We start from the raw sequence: 8,839 nt of genomic DNA, 5'->3' as shown, positions 1-8,839 counted from the left end.
CTCGGACTTCCAACTGGGTAGGGAGGAGCAGTACCCCGTCCAGGCGACCGTACCTCACTCGTGCCAGCGTGCTGGCGTGTATGCTGGTCTTGAACGCCCCGAGATCCACCAGCTTGGCCTTGCTCTAACGCGAGTACGGTGCTGCGGGCACCATGACACTGTCGATCCCGCGCCTCCTGGGATGGGCGCGGTGCGTGTACGGACGCCGAAGTTTGCGGGGCCTTGTCCTTGGATCTGGTAACGACGTGAGTCCCCTCGTCGGCGCCCGCTCCCCCGCTGGCATCCACCCCACCACCTGTTTGCTCTGGTGGCGGTGCGACAGACGCGGCCGAAGCAGCCACCTCCGAAGCCTTCTTCTTCAGTGGCATGTCGATGAAGTTGATGATGAAGAAAACGAAGATGTGGCTCGCGTGAACGCCGGATCAGGTTCACGCAACCTCGACGCCCCCCTACCTGGCGCGCCAAAGATGTCGTGGGAAACGAACACCTATGGGGCAGGGCCCCCTTTCGGTCCGGCAAGGGAGCGGAGAGCGCACGAAGAGCGGATCGAGGCGGAGCACGCGAGGGATTTTTACCCAGCTTCGGAGCTCTCCGGAGAGATAAAACTCCTACTGCTGCCTTGTGTTTGTATTCTGTTCTTGCTTGAGAGTGTGAGAGTGATGTAGTTTCAAATGAGTCGAACCCGTTCTACGTTGCGCATGGGCCTCCTTTTATAGGCTAAAGGGGTCACCGACAGGTGGCAACGCAGACAGGGTACAAATGTAAAAAAAAGGTGGTTGGTACAACTGCTATCTACAGTGCACCCTACCTAACTCTGACGGTAGGGGACAAGCGCATTTAATGCCCGTCCGCCTCGCCCAACAGTGCAGAGAAGCGACCGTTAGGGGCGCCACCGCCTGCCACGATGGCCTTCTTGTCATCTCCACTTGCCACCTCGCACCGCTTGGCTGCACAGCTCCCCGCCACGTGTGCCCGGAACGACCCTGCGGCGACACGTCGACGAATGCGCTGGAGCATGGGCGCAGAGTGGTGGCTTCACCGCGGCAAGCGCCTTGCCGCGGTCGTTGTCTTGCCGCACCCGAGAGCTTGTCGCTCGTCGGGCTTTGCCGGGACGCGCAGCGCGTTGCGGTAAGTTCTTCGCAGTGCCTTGGTTGGCCTTCCCGGCAAGCTCCTCTTGCCGGGGCCTTGTCCTTCCCGGCGAGCTACTCTTGTCGGAGTCTTGTCTTCTTAGTTAAAACACTTTGTTCTTGAATGGCATCAACAGGGACTACGGAGGATCTTGGCGGACGTCCGGCAAGCCTCACCACTGGGTGCTGCGACTGCCCGTGCACAAGTTCGGGATACTAAGGTACCCCTACTTTAGTACACCGACACGCCAGATACAGCAAGTCCGGCCGGGCCGAACACAGTAGACAAAGCTCGTTTGAGCTACGTCATGATATAGCCCAATACAGAGGCGCCGCACACCCACTATGCTTCACAGATGAAGTAATGGATCATCAAATCCCAGAAGGGTTCAAACCCGTGAACATTGAATCCTACGACGGCACAACAGACCCCGCGGTTTGGATCGAAGACTATCTCCTTCATATCCACATGGCCCGCGGTGATGATCTTCACGCCATCAAATACCTCCCACTCAAGCTTAAAGGACCAGCTCGGCATTGGCTTAATAGCTTGCCAGCAGAATCAATTGAGTGTTGGGAGGACCTGGAAGCCGCATTCCTTGATAACTTCCAGGGCACATATGTGCGACCACCACACGCTGATGACCTAAGCCACATAATTCAGCAGCCAGATGAATCGGCCAGACAATTCTGGACACGGTTCAATAGCAAGAAAAATCAAATCGTTGACTGTCCGGATGCGGAGGCCCTCGCAGCCTTCAAACATAACATCTGAGACGAGTGGCTTGCCCGGCACCTAGGACAGGAAAAGCCGAACTCCATGGCAGCCCTCACATCACTCATGACCTGCTTCTGCGCGGGAGAGGACAGCTGGCTAGCCCGCAGCAACAACCTCAGCAAAAATTCTGGCAGTCCGGATACCAAGGACCGCAACGGTAGGTCGCGTCGCAACAAACACAAACGCCGCATTAACGGTGACATCACTGAAGATACGGCAGTCAACGCCGGATTCAGAGGCTCCAAACCCAGTCAGCGAAAAAAGCCATTCAAAAGAACTACTCCAGGTCCGTCCAATCTGGACCGAATACTCGACCGCTCGTGCCAGATACACGGCACCCACGAAAAACCAGCTAATCACACCAACAGGGATTGTTGGGTATTCAAGCAGGCAGGCAAGTTAATTGCCTAAAACAATGACAAGGGGCTGCATAGCGATGACGAGGAAGAGACCCGGCCGCCGAACAATAGAGGACAGAAGGGTTTCCCCCCACAAGTGCGGACGGTGAACATGATATACGCAACCCACATACACAAAAGTGAGCGGAAGCGTGCACTCAGGGACGTATACGCGATGGAGCCAGTCGCCCCAAAGTTCAACCCATGGTCCTCCTGCCCGATCACTTTTGACCGAAGGGACCACCCCACCAGCATCCGCCATGGCGGGTTCGCCGCATTGGTTCTAGACCCAATCGTCGATGGGTTTCACCTCACTAGAGTCCTGATGGACAGCGGCAGCAGCCTCAACTTGCTTTACCAGGATACAGTGTGCAAGATGGGCATAGACCCTTCAAGGATTAAACCCACAAAGACGACCTTCAAAGGCATCATACCAGGTGTAGAGGCCAATTGTACAGGCTCAGTTACACTGGAAGTGGTCTTCGGATCCCCGGATAACTTCCGAAGAGAGGAGTTAATCTTCAACATAGTTCCGTTCCGCAGCGGCTATCATGCTCTGCTCGGACGGACCGCGTTTGCAAAGTTCAACGCGGTGCCACACTATGCATACCTCAACCTCAAGATGCCAGGCCCTCGAGGAGTCATCACGGTCAACGGAAACGCTGAACGCTCCCTCCGAACGGAGGAGCATACAGCGGCTCTTGCGGCAGAAGTGCGGAGCAGCCTTTTAAGGCAATTCTCGAGTCCGGCCGTTAAGCGACCGGACACTGCAAAGCGCGCCCGGAGTAACCTACAACAAGACCACCTAGCACGTTCCGAGCACGCGTAGCAATGCGGCCCCAACCCCAGCCCTCGCAAATTTTCAGGACCAGTACTTCGCGTACATCATTACGCTCTGGAGATACCATGGGCATAAGGGGAGGGGCACGACCACGGCAGGCCCAGAGTGCGGCTCAACCACACCAGGGGCTCCCAAGTGTGTCATCTTTTTTTCTTTTCTTATCCACAGGACTCCACTTACCAGAGGCCTTGTCCGGTAGTAGACCTGTCGAACTCACGATGCAACAGCCAGGGAAGGAGAAGAGCCGCGATGAGTATCCAGGTGGTCTCCATTATGAGCATTATACCCGTTTTATATACACCATTCCGCAGCCTACCCCTGGAGGGGGACATGCTAAATAGTTCCACCCATTGCTTATCGCACTATTTGTATCATTCTGCATTTAGGGCAGTATTTTTTGAATAAACAATGCATCACTTTTTGCCTATAACTGCATTATTTTCTTATACATGTGTTCATTTATGACATGTTGCATCCGTACACTTTGGTATGGCTAAATACACCAGGGGCTTAAGTTCCCCACATTATGGTGTGATAAGTCCGAACACTTTCACAAGTGCGGCACCCTGAACTTATAGCATTATATGCATCGGCTCCGAATCATGTCTTGGGTCAATAGTTGGGTTTGCCCGGCTCCCATGTTTTGGTACCTTACATTCCGTTATATCGGCTACGGTAGCGCTGGGAGAACCATTGCGATTGTGCCCCTGTTGAGCTGGGCGAGCACCTCAGTGGAGAAAGCTAAAACTGACCGTCATGATGAGGCGAGAGCCGGTCGCTGTTCGAGAGGTTTTTTCGAGTCCCTAAAGACTTATGCCGCTTAGAGCGAGGAACCGGCTTTGTTCGGCCCAGGCGTGGATAGCGCCTCGAATTCGGCCTTCCGAACACTATGGGCTTCGCCGAAATTTAAAATTATAGAATTCTATGGCTAAGTGAGAGTGTTCAAGCATTATAAGTCTGGTTGCCTCGTTCGTTGTGTTGAGCGCCTCCCTAGATGGACCCAAAAATGGGAACAAGAGCGCTCAAGTTTATCCCGAACACCCCAGCACTCGTGGCATGGGGGCTGAAGCCGACGACTTGCACTCTCTCAGATTTGATAAACGGCCGCACAGAAGGTAATATTTTAAATTAACAAGCGTTGCTTAGCGCATATGAACAAAGTTTTCAGCGCACAGGATAACAAAATGCGAGTCTACTCAAATATTACATCTTTGGAGCACTCACCCGCAATAATGCGGGCACCCTTCAGGACACCCTTATAATACATCTCGGGCGTGCGATACTCCTTGCCCGGCGATGGCGCGTCCGTCACAAGCTTCTCAACGTCCATCTTGCCCCAGTGCACCTTAGCACGGGCAAGGGCCCGACGGGCACCTTCAATGCAGGCGGAGTGCTTAATGACCTCAACCCATGGATAAGCATCCAGCAGCCGCCACACCAGGCCAAAGTAGCTCCCAGGCATGGCCTCTTTGGGCCACAGCCGAACTATGAGGCCCTTCATGGCCTGTTCGGCCACCTTGTGGAGCTCGACCAACTGCTTCAGCTGGTCGCTAAGGGGCACCGGATGTCCGGCCTCAGCATACTGAGACCAGAACACCTTCTCCATCGAGCTCCCCTCCTTGGCTCTGTAGAAAGCGGCAGCATCGGACACGCTACGGGGCAGATCTACGAACGCTCCTGGAGAGCTCCGAATTCGGGTAAGTAATAGGTAATTCACATTTACATGCTTGCTTTGCATGAAAAATGCCTTACCCACCGCTATTTTCTTCAACGCCTCGATTTCCTGGAGGGCCTTGTGGGCTTCGGCCTTAGCGGCTTTGGCACTCTCAAGAGCCGACGCAAGCTCGGACTCTCGAGTCTTCGAGTCACGCTCCAAACTCTCGTGTTTTTCCACGAGAGCCTGGAGCTCTTGCTGTACCTCCGCCACCCGCGCCTCCTGCTTCTCTCGCCCAGCACGTTCCATGGCCGCATTGCGTTCGACCGTGGACACCGCCTCCTTCAGGGTCGCCACCTCGTTCGTAGCCCCTGGAGTACCCATGTTATCCTTGTCATTCCTCTTGCAACCAGATCCTTTTCTGTAAGGTACAACTTTAATAAGGTGTTACTCACCTTCTTTGTCCTCGAGCTGCTTCTTGGCACGGCCGAGCTCGCTCTCGGACCGCTCGAGGCTCTGCTTCAAAGCATTGACCTCCGCAGTCAGTGCGGCAGAGGTCAGCAGTGCAGCCCGCATTCCCATATTGACATCTTTTTTAAGACTCCTGCGTATATCTTTTTAGATCCTCATTCTGGCTTTTCTTTCCGAACACCGAACCGAGCATCAGGGGCTACTGTCTATGTGGTACTATTTTACATATATTAAAATTCTTACGTCAAAGGCTGTTAGAAGGCTGTTGCAGGCTTCGGTCAGCCCGCTTTTGGCAAGCTGAACCTTCTGAATCACCGCACTCATGATAGTGCGGTGTTCCTCTTCGATGGAAGTGCCGTTGAGCGCCTCCAGCAAGTTATCCGGCGCCTCCGGTTGGACGGAGGCCGCTGGCATCACAGTCTTGCCCTTCTTACGAAGGGGCCGCCCGCTGGACTCGGGAACCACTGCAGGTTCCGGTGCGGAGTCCGATCCAATGTCCGGGAGGTTGCCCTGCGGCACCTCCGGGACCTCCTCCTCCTGGTGGGTCCCTTTCTGGGATCCCACCTCGGTGTTGTCGGTGTCACGGGAGGTGGAGGTAGTCGGAAGTGAAGTACTATCCACATCCGACGTACCCAAGGACCCGCTCGACGAAGCGGGAAGATCGTCCTTGGGAGGACTACAGGGTTGTATGCGGCATTAGAAACACACTATGTGACAAAAAGAAAAATTATGAAGTTATTCGGAGTCCGGATACTTACGATCTCGCCAGGGGCTTGGCCCTTGAGGGCCACTCCTCGTCGCTATCGCTGACATTGGCAGAACAGTCCGGGGGAAGGGTCCTTCCCTTCTTGGACCCTTCGGCCTCCCGTTGGGGAGGCCTTCCTCTTCCTCTCTCCCCCCGCTGGGGGAGAGGCCTCTTTCTTCTCCTCCTCGTCCTCGTGGGAGGAGTCTGCCTCGGAGTCATCGGACGATGAATCCGATACCACCTGACGCCGGGAACTCCTTTGGGTTCCAATGGCCTTCTTCTTGGCCTTCTTCTCCGGCACCATGTAGGTTGCCGGGACCAGCAGCCCTGTCAAACGGGCATTCGCTGGGTCCTCTGGAAGGGGAGCCGGACAGTTAACCTGTCCGGATGTCTCCTGCCAGGCCTGTTAAAGGTATTGGGAGATTAGATCCCACAAAGAGTCAAACTATGAAAGCAAGTGTCCCATAAAGGACAACATGGCTTACCTCGCCAGCCGGACGCTGCGAGCTGAATCCGCGATCTTCGGTAGCGGATGCGGGAGCCTCGGCGCCCTTGAACAGCACCCTCCAGACGTCTTCGTACGTAGTGTCGAAGAGCCCGCTCAAGGTCTGGTGCTGTGCCGGATTGAACTCCCACAAAGTGAAGTCCCGCTGTTGGCACGGCGGATGAGCATGACCTGGATTACATTGACAAGCTTGAGCTTCTTGTTCACCAGGGTTTGGAGACAGGATTGAAGTCTGGTCAGCTCTTCCGAACTACCCCACAGCAGGCCCTTCTCTTTCCAGGAAGTGAGCCGCATGGGGATGCCAGATCTGAATTCGGGGACCGCCGCCCATTTAGGGTCGCGCGGCTCGGTGATGTAGAACCACCCCGATTGCCACCCTTTAATGGTTTCCACAAAGGCGCCCTCGAGCCAAGTGACGTTGGGCATCTTGCCCACCATGGCGCCTCCGCACTCCGCTTGGCTGCCCTTCACAACCTTCAGCTTGACATTGAAGGTCTTTAGCCACAAGCCGAAGTGGGGCTGGATACAAAGGAAGGCCTCGCACACGACGATAAATGCCGAGATGTTGAGGATGAAATTCGGGGCCAAATCGTGGAAATCCAGGCCGTAGTAGAACATGAGCCCCCGGACAAAGGGGTGGAGTGGGAAGCCGAGTCCGTGGAGGAAATGGGGAAGGAATACCACCCTCTCATGGGGCCCAGGGGTGGGGATGAGCTGCCCCTTGTCGGGGAGCCGGTGCGCGATATCGCTGGACAAATATCCGGCGCTGCAGATCTTCTTGATGTTCCCCTCCGTGACGGAGGAGGCCATCCACTTGCCTCCCGCTCCGGACATGGTTGGAGAAGGTTGAGGTGAGATGTGCGTACTTGGGCGCTGGAGCTCGAGTGCGCGGAGATGGATAAGCAAAGGAGGAAGAAGACGTAGGTAAAAAGGTGGATCCTTATCCCCTTATATATGGGCGGACGAAACTATGCGTCCCCACCAGCCTGGTAATACTCTCTTACCTCCCAAGCGCCACAATCAATGGCGCAGTTGGGTTACCCACGTCCATATTGATGAGAATCCCGGAATAAGGGGACATGATCTCTGCTTCGATAAGACGTGCCAAGGAAACCGCTTCGCTAAACGCGCTGAGCTGGAATAATAAAAACGATTCGAGTAAAGGCTTGGTTGTGGTGTGACGTCACGCCACAAAATACGTCAGCAGATTGAATTTGTGTAAATATTATTCTCTCTACGGTGGTATGTGGAATTTATTTTGCAGAGCCGGACACTATCCTAGTGTTCGCAATCTTCTATGAATTATTCGGAGGAGGAACCCGCCTTGCAATGCCGAAGACAATATGCGCGCCGGACTCGTCATCATTGAAGCCTGGTTCAGGGGCTACTGAGGGACTCCTGGACTAGGGGGTGTCCGAATAGCCGAACTATCATCATTGGCCGGACTCCAAGACTATGAAGATACAAGATTGAAGACTTCGTCCCGTGTCCGGATGGGACTTTCCTTGGCGTGGAAGGCAAGCTTGGCAATACGGATATGTAGATCTCCTACCATTGTAACCGACTCTGTGTTACCCTAGCCCTCTCCGGTGTCTATATAAACCGGAGGGTTTTAGTCCATAGGATGAACAACAATCATACCATAGGCTAGCTTCTAGGGTTTAGCCTCCTTGATCTCGTGGTAGATCCACTCTTATAGTACCCATATCATCAATATCAATCAAGCAGGAGTAGGGTTTTACCTCCATCGAGAGGGCCCAAACCTGGGTAAAAACATCGTGTTCCTTGTCTCCTGTTACCATCCGCCTAGACGCACAGTTCGGGACACCCTACCCGAGATCCGCCGGTTTTGACACCGACAACGAGGCTTGGAGCGTCGGCGCTGGTGGTGCCCTCCGGAGGCTTTGGCGCCTGCTGAGGCGACGGGGCCTCCAGAGGTTGGTTGCCTGGGGGAAGAGCTTCCTCCGATTCCGGCGCGCTTCCCTGCGGCGGCCGATCCTCTTCAGTCGTGGTTGCAACCTCTGCGAGTCCTTTTTGGTCCTGCTTTGCCTTGACACCTGCAGCAGCCATGGCTTTGGTCCGATGCTCCTCCCTAACTGCCACCAGAGCCGCGCTGGCGGAGTAAGGAGTGGCGGCGAGATAGAGTACTAAGGGCTCCTGAGGGCGTGGGGCCACCATCACCGGAGGGCTGGTCAAGTATCTCTTGAGATCTTGGAACGCTTTGTCGGCCTCTTCAGTCCATTCAAAGGGCCCTTTCTTCTTCATCGGCTGAAAGAAAGGCAGCGCTCGCTCTCCTAACCTGGAGATGAAGCGCCGCAGC

Source organism: Triticum dicoccoides, chromosome 7B (genome assembly GCF_002162155.2).
Source record: "Triticum dicoccoides isolate Atlit2015 ecotype Zavitan chromosome 7B, WEW_v2.0, whole genome shotgun sequence".
Taxonomy (NCBI): Eukaryota; Viridiplantae; Streptophyta; class Magnoliopsida; order Poales; family Poaceae; genus Triticum; species Triticum dicoccoides.
The sequence above is the reverse complement of the archived record's forward strand: the minus strand, read 5'-3'. Positions refer to the sequence as shown.